This window comes from Nerophis ophidion, linkage group LG06 (assembly GCF_033978795.1).
Source record: "Nerophis ophidion isolate RoL-2023_Sa linkage group LG06, RoL_Noph_v1.0, whole genome shotgun sequence".
NCBI lineage: Eukaryota > Metazoa > Chordata > Actinopteri > Syngnathiformes > Syngnathidae > Nerophis > Nerophis ophidion.
The window spans coordinates 13755512-13761511 of record NC_084616.1 but is presented as its reverse complement, the minus strand read 5'-3'; the positions used below and the strand labels follow the sequence as shown (position 1 = coordinate 13761511).

Below are 6000 nucleotides of genomic sequence, written 5' to 3'. Positions count from 1 at the left end.
CAATCCTCCATCCCTCCGTCACGAGCTGTGTTTCTCGTCTCCCCTTGTTCCCTCTGGTTCTCTGGCAGCTTCTTGGATCCCTTCTATGGACCTCGTCGCCTCTCTATTTCCCCAGACTTCTTGCCTGTTATTTGTTTTCTCCCCCTGCCGTGTTCACTTGTCTGGTGTTTTCCTTGTCGTCATCCAGCAGCATTCCTTTGTTACCGCGTCATGAGGTGTGTGTCTCGTCTCCCAGTGTTCCCTCTGGTTCTCTGGCTGCTACTTGGATCTCTCCTAGGGATTTCGACGCCTCTCTATTAACTCCGACTACTTACATGTTTTCTGGACCTCCCCCGCCGTGTTCACTTGTCTCATGTTTTCCTTGTCGTCATCCAGCAGCATTCCTCCGTTCTCGTGTCCCAAGATGTGTGTCTCGTCTCCCTGTGTTCCCTCTGGTTCTCTGGCTGCTTCTTGGATCTCTTCTAGGGACTTCGACGCCTCTCTATTGCCCCGACTTCTTACCGGTTCTCTGGACCTCCCCCGCCGTGTTCACTTGTCTCGTGTTTCTCCTTGTTGTCATCCAGCAGCATTCCTCCGTTCCCTCGTCCCCTCTGGTTCTCTGGCTGCTTCTTGGATCTCTTCTAGGGATTTCGACGCCTCTCTATTAACTCCGACTACTTACATGCTTTCTGGACCTCCCCGGCCGTGTTCACTTGTCTCGTGTTTTCCTTGTCGTCATCCAGCAGCATTCCTCCGTTCCCTCGTCCCCTCTGGTTCTCTGGCTGCTTCTTGGATCTCTTCTAGGGACTTCGACACCTCTCTATTGCCCATCGACCTCTTACCTGTTCTTTGTTTTCTCCCCTGCCGTGTTCACTTGTTTGGTGTTTTCCTTGTCGTCATCCAGCAGCATTCCTTTGTTACCGCGTCATGAGGTGTGTGTCTCGTCTTCCAGTGTTCCCTCTGGTTCTCTGGCTGCTACTTGGATCTCTCCTAGGGATTTCGACGCCTCTCTATTAACTCCGACTACTTACATGTTTTCTGGACCTCCCCCGCCGTGTTCACTTGTCTCGTGTTTTCCTTGTCGTCATCCAGCAGCATTCCTCCGTTCTCGCGTCCCAAGCTGTGTGTCTTGTCTCCCTGTGTTCCCTCTGGTTCTCTGGCTGCTTCTTGGATCTGTTCTAGGGACTTCGACGCCTCTCTATTGCCCCGACTTCTTACCTGTTCTCTGGACCTCCCCCGCCGTGTTCACTTGTCTCGTGTTTCTCCTTGTTGTCATCCAGCAGCATTCCTCCGTTCCCTCGTCCCCTCTGGTTCTCTGGCTGCTTCTTGGATCTCTTCTAGGGATTTCGACGCCTCTCTATTAACTCCGACTACTTACATGTTTTCTGGACCTCCCCTGCCGTGTTCACTTGTCTCGTGTTTTCCTTGTCGTCATCCAGCAGCATTCCTCCGTTCCCGCGTCCCAAGTTGTGTGTCTCGTCTCCTTGTGTTCCCTCTGGTTCTCTGGCTGCTTCTGGGATCTTTTCTAGGGACTTCGACGCCTCTCTATTTCCCCGACTTCTTACCTGTTCTCTGGACCTCCCCCGCCGTATTTACTTGTCTCGTGTTTTCCTTGTCGTCATCCAGCAGCATTCCTCCGTTCCCCTGTCATGAGCTGTGTGTCTCATCTCCCCGTCTTCCCTCTGGTTCTCTGGCTGCTTCTTGGATCTCTTCGAGGAACTTCGACGCCTCTCTATTGCCCCCGACTTCTTACCTGTTTTATGGACTTCCCCCGCCGTGTTAACTTGTCTCGTGTTTTCCTTCTCGTCATCCAGCAGCATTCCTCCGTTCCCCCGTCATGAGCTGTGTGTCTCGTTTTCCTGTGTTCCCTCTGGTTCTCTGGCTGCTTCTTGCATTTCTTCTAAGGACTTTGACGCCTCTCTATTGCCCAACTTTTTACCTGTTCTCTGGACCTCCCCCGCCGTGTTCACTTGCCTCGTGTTTTCCTTGTCGTCATTAAGCAGCATTCCTCTGTTCCCCCATCATGAGCTGTGTGTCTCGTCCCCCCGTGTCCCCTCTGGTTCTCTGGCTGCTTCTTGGATCTCTTCTCGGAACTTCAACGCCTCTCTATTACCTTGTTCTCTGGACCTCCCTGTTGTCAGTGCCGTCTCGTTCCTCCTATTCAAACGTAGCAGATATATTATAACGATGCTAGAACATCATTAAAGAAGCACTAATAAGATATTTGTGACGGCCACAGCTCGACCCTGGAACAGACTATTTTCCGGAATGGATATGAAAATGTTTTTTTGTGCCAGATTGTGTTTGGCATGTTTCCAATGCCGCAAAGCACATGCTGAGATTGCTGGTGTGTCATCTACTGCCGTGTCTGTTTTATCTGGATGAGAAACGAGGGGTGCGGGGGTAGGGGGTAGGCGGGGGACATCGTCAGGTGCGAGGGAACGCAAATCCGAGGTGACAACTTTGACTGGAACACAATCTGCGCTAAAATTGCACTTTTTCTTGTCACATTCGACATGTGAGGAGGAGGACTAGGAGGAGGAAGGCGGGCTAGTGTGTGGCCGTGTGAGAGTACGTGTACGTGTACCTCACTACCCAGACAGTTTGGGCTGAGAACTCGTTACTCACCTCTCAATCAGGCGAGGAGGACGAAGGGGGCGGGCCCAAGCGGACAAGGAGACGTGTGGAGGTAGGCGGAGCATCTGTCATGTGTGTCTGATTGGTATAAATCAAGCCAAGGTCTTTCTTCCATATCTCTGTCCGAGTGTTGGACAAAAATCAACAACAAGGTTTGTCTGGTCAAGGTCCTCATTAGGGAGATTTTCCGGAACCTCAATCCATGTACCGTATTTTCCGGACCATAGGGCGCACAGGGTTGTAAAGGTGCAGTACCGATGAATGGTCCATTTTCCATAATTTTTCACATATGAGGTGGATCACCTCATCACAGACACATATAGGGACAAGCGGTAGAAAAACGGATGGATGGATAGGTAATAAAGTAAGTGTGAATTTTGTTTGACTATCTGTGTTGGCCCTGTGATGAGGTGGAGACTTGTCCAGGGGGTACCACGCCTTCCGCCCGAATGCAGCTGAGATAGGCTCCAGCGCACCCCGCGACCACAAAAACGGATAAGAGGTAGAAAATGGATGGTTGGCATACATATATGCATCCATCCATCCATCCATCCATCCATCCATCCATCCATCCAATTTCTACCGCTTATTCCCTTCGGGGTCGCAGGGGACGCTAAAGCCTATCTCAGCTACAATCGGGCGGAAGGCGGGGTACACCCTGGGCAAGTCGCCACCTTATCGCAGACATATATACATACATATACATACAGTATATATATATATATATATATATATATATGTATATATACATATATATACACACACACACACATATATATATATATACACTAATATACACATATACATATATATATACATATATAAATATACATATATATATATATATATATATATATATATATATATATATATATACATACATATATATACATACACATATTTACACGTATACATATATAAATATACATACATGTATACATACATAAACACTGATATACACATATACATATATATATACACATATACATATATATATATACATATATAAATGTACATACATATATACACATTTCGAAACATATACATATATATATACATATACATACATCTATATACATACACATATTTACACGTATACATATATATACATATATAAATATACATACATAGAAACATACATATACAGTATACATACATATATATACACATATACATTTATACACATATATACATAAATATATATGTGTGGATATATATATATATATATATATATATATATATATATATATATATATATATATATATATACACACACATATAAATATGTATATATATACACATACACATACATATATACATACACATACACACACACACACATATATATATATACATATATATATATATGTAGGTGTGGGAAAAAATCACAAGACTACTTCATCTCTACAGATCTGTTTCATGAGGGGTTCCCTCAATCATCAGGAGATTTTTACATATATATATATATATATATATATATATATATATATATATATATATATATATATATATATATATATATATATATATATATATATATATAGATGTACATACATATACACACACATAAACATACATATTTATACATACATACATATATATATGTGTATAGTATGTATATAGTATATATATATATATATATATACATATATATAGGTGTGGGAAAAAATCACAAGACTACTTCATCTCTGCAGATCTGTTTCATGAGGGGTTCCCTCAATCATCAGGAGAGATGAAGTAGTCTTGTGATTTTTTCCCACACCTACATATTGCGCTCTACCACGGTATCGAGCACTATTCTCCGGATAATCCAATCAAGACATATATACATATATATGTATATATATATATATATATATATATATACATATATACGTATATATGTATATATATATATATATATATATATATATATATATATATGTATATATATATATATATATATATATATATAGTAAGCATTATTATTATGTCAGTATTACAATACATTTCCTATATGTACTTCTCAAATAGCCTTTACACTAATTTTGACGACGTGTAGCGAAACCTACTTTTTTTCCCCTTTTTTTTTTAGAAAGGCGTCTTTACGGGCGGGTCCATCCAGCCAGGAGTGGGTCAGGGGCGATGAAGGATTGTGTTTCCTTGACGACTTCATTAAGAATCACACACGCTGAAAAGCAAATTACAGCAAATAAGTAAAAATGCTACATTTGTATCACTTTTTTGTGTCCATAAACATGTTATAAGGATGCATATTCCCGTCATTAAATGTAATATTACTAGCCTGCTCCCTCACTAACGAGCCTGGGAACGCAGTTAATATCCAATAATAATCTTGCTTAACTAAAACGTGACTAACGAGATGCGGCATGCAGGCTCACTATTTGGCGAGCGGTGCTTCATCTGCCGCTACTACTCATTAATTTTTTTTTTTACTAATTAACGCCTGCATAAATCCTTGATGAGGGTCGCCATCGTGTAACATAGTTAAAAAATAATAATTAGAAAAAAAACGGGTGACTAAAGCTGGAGTTAATTATCGCTTTAATAATTCAGGTGGACTTAATTAACGAAGGTAGTCGTCAAACTAAATCATGGCAGGTGGAGTTGGACATGATGACTTAAAACATGTTTCACTTTATTTATTGAAAGCCCATATCACATTTTTTTTTTTTACCCGGTGAAATGGGTACCAAATTCGGTAAAATAATTATTTACATTGAGTAGAGTGTTGCCATATTATGATAACTTTGTGGCCCGGTTCAAGCACTTGGCGGGCAAACAAGCGTTTTCCATGTCAAGGAAGAAATCGAACACAAAAGGCATCGCTCCACTTTTCAAAATGTGCTCGCTACAACATTTTAGCATGTTAGCTTTTGTCGCTCATTTAAAAACAACTCAGTGTTATATATTTTGGCGTTTCACTGATGCTAACTGTAAACATGCTAACGGTAGCATGTCAGCATAGGATTCTTAACTCATTTTTCTCATATTTTTGATATCTGACGCCATCTGGCCAGCGTGCTAACTGTTAGCATTTTAGTTTGGCCATTATTAAGTTAATAATAGTAGCGACACAGACATCGTAAACATGTTAGCATAGTACATTTTGATGGTTTTTTTTTAATTTACATTATGAAGAAAAATTTATCAATTGCTCGCACCGTTTTTATAAGCCGCAGGGTTCCAAGCGTACAAAAAAGTAGCGGCTTTTGGTTTGGAATTTACTGTAATTATTCTAAGTACACACCTTAGTCATATTTTTGTACTTGATGCATTCTAATGTTAGCATTTTAAACACATTTTTCAGCTAGACGTATTTTTGGTATTTGACCCATGTTACAGTCAACATGTTAGCATGCTAGCTTTTTAGTTCCTCAGTGT

General features: G+C 41.0%; 1 long non-coding RNA gene across 1 annotated transcript in view; it reads right to left on the bottom strand.

Moving 5' to 3' along the window:
• Positions 1 to 4668: 4668 nt before the first annotated feature.
• Positions 4669 to 6000, bottom strand: part of LOC133553885 (uncharacterized) — a 60348-nt gene continuing 59016 nt past the window's right edge. Inside the window, exon 3 of the long non-coding RNA XR_009806992.1 lies at positions 4669 to 4786. This is a non-coding gene — a long non-coding RNA (uncharacterized LOC133553885). The remainder of the gene's footprint in view (positions 4787 to 6000) is intronic.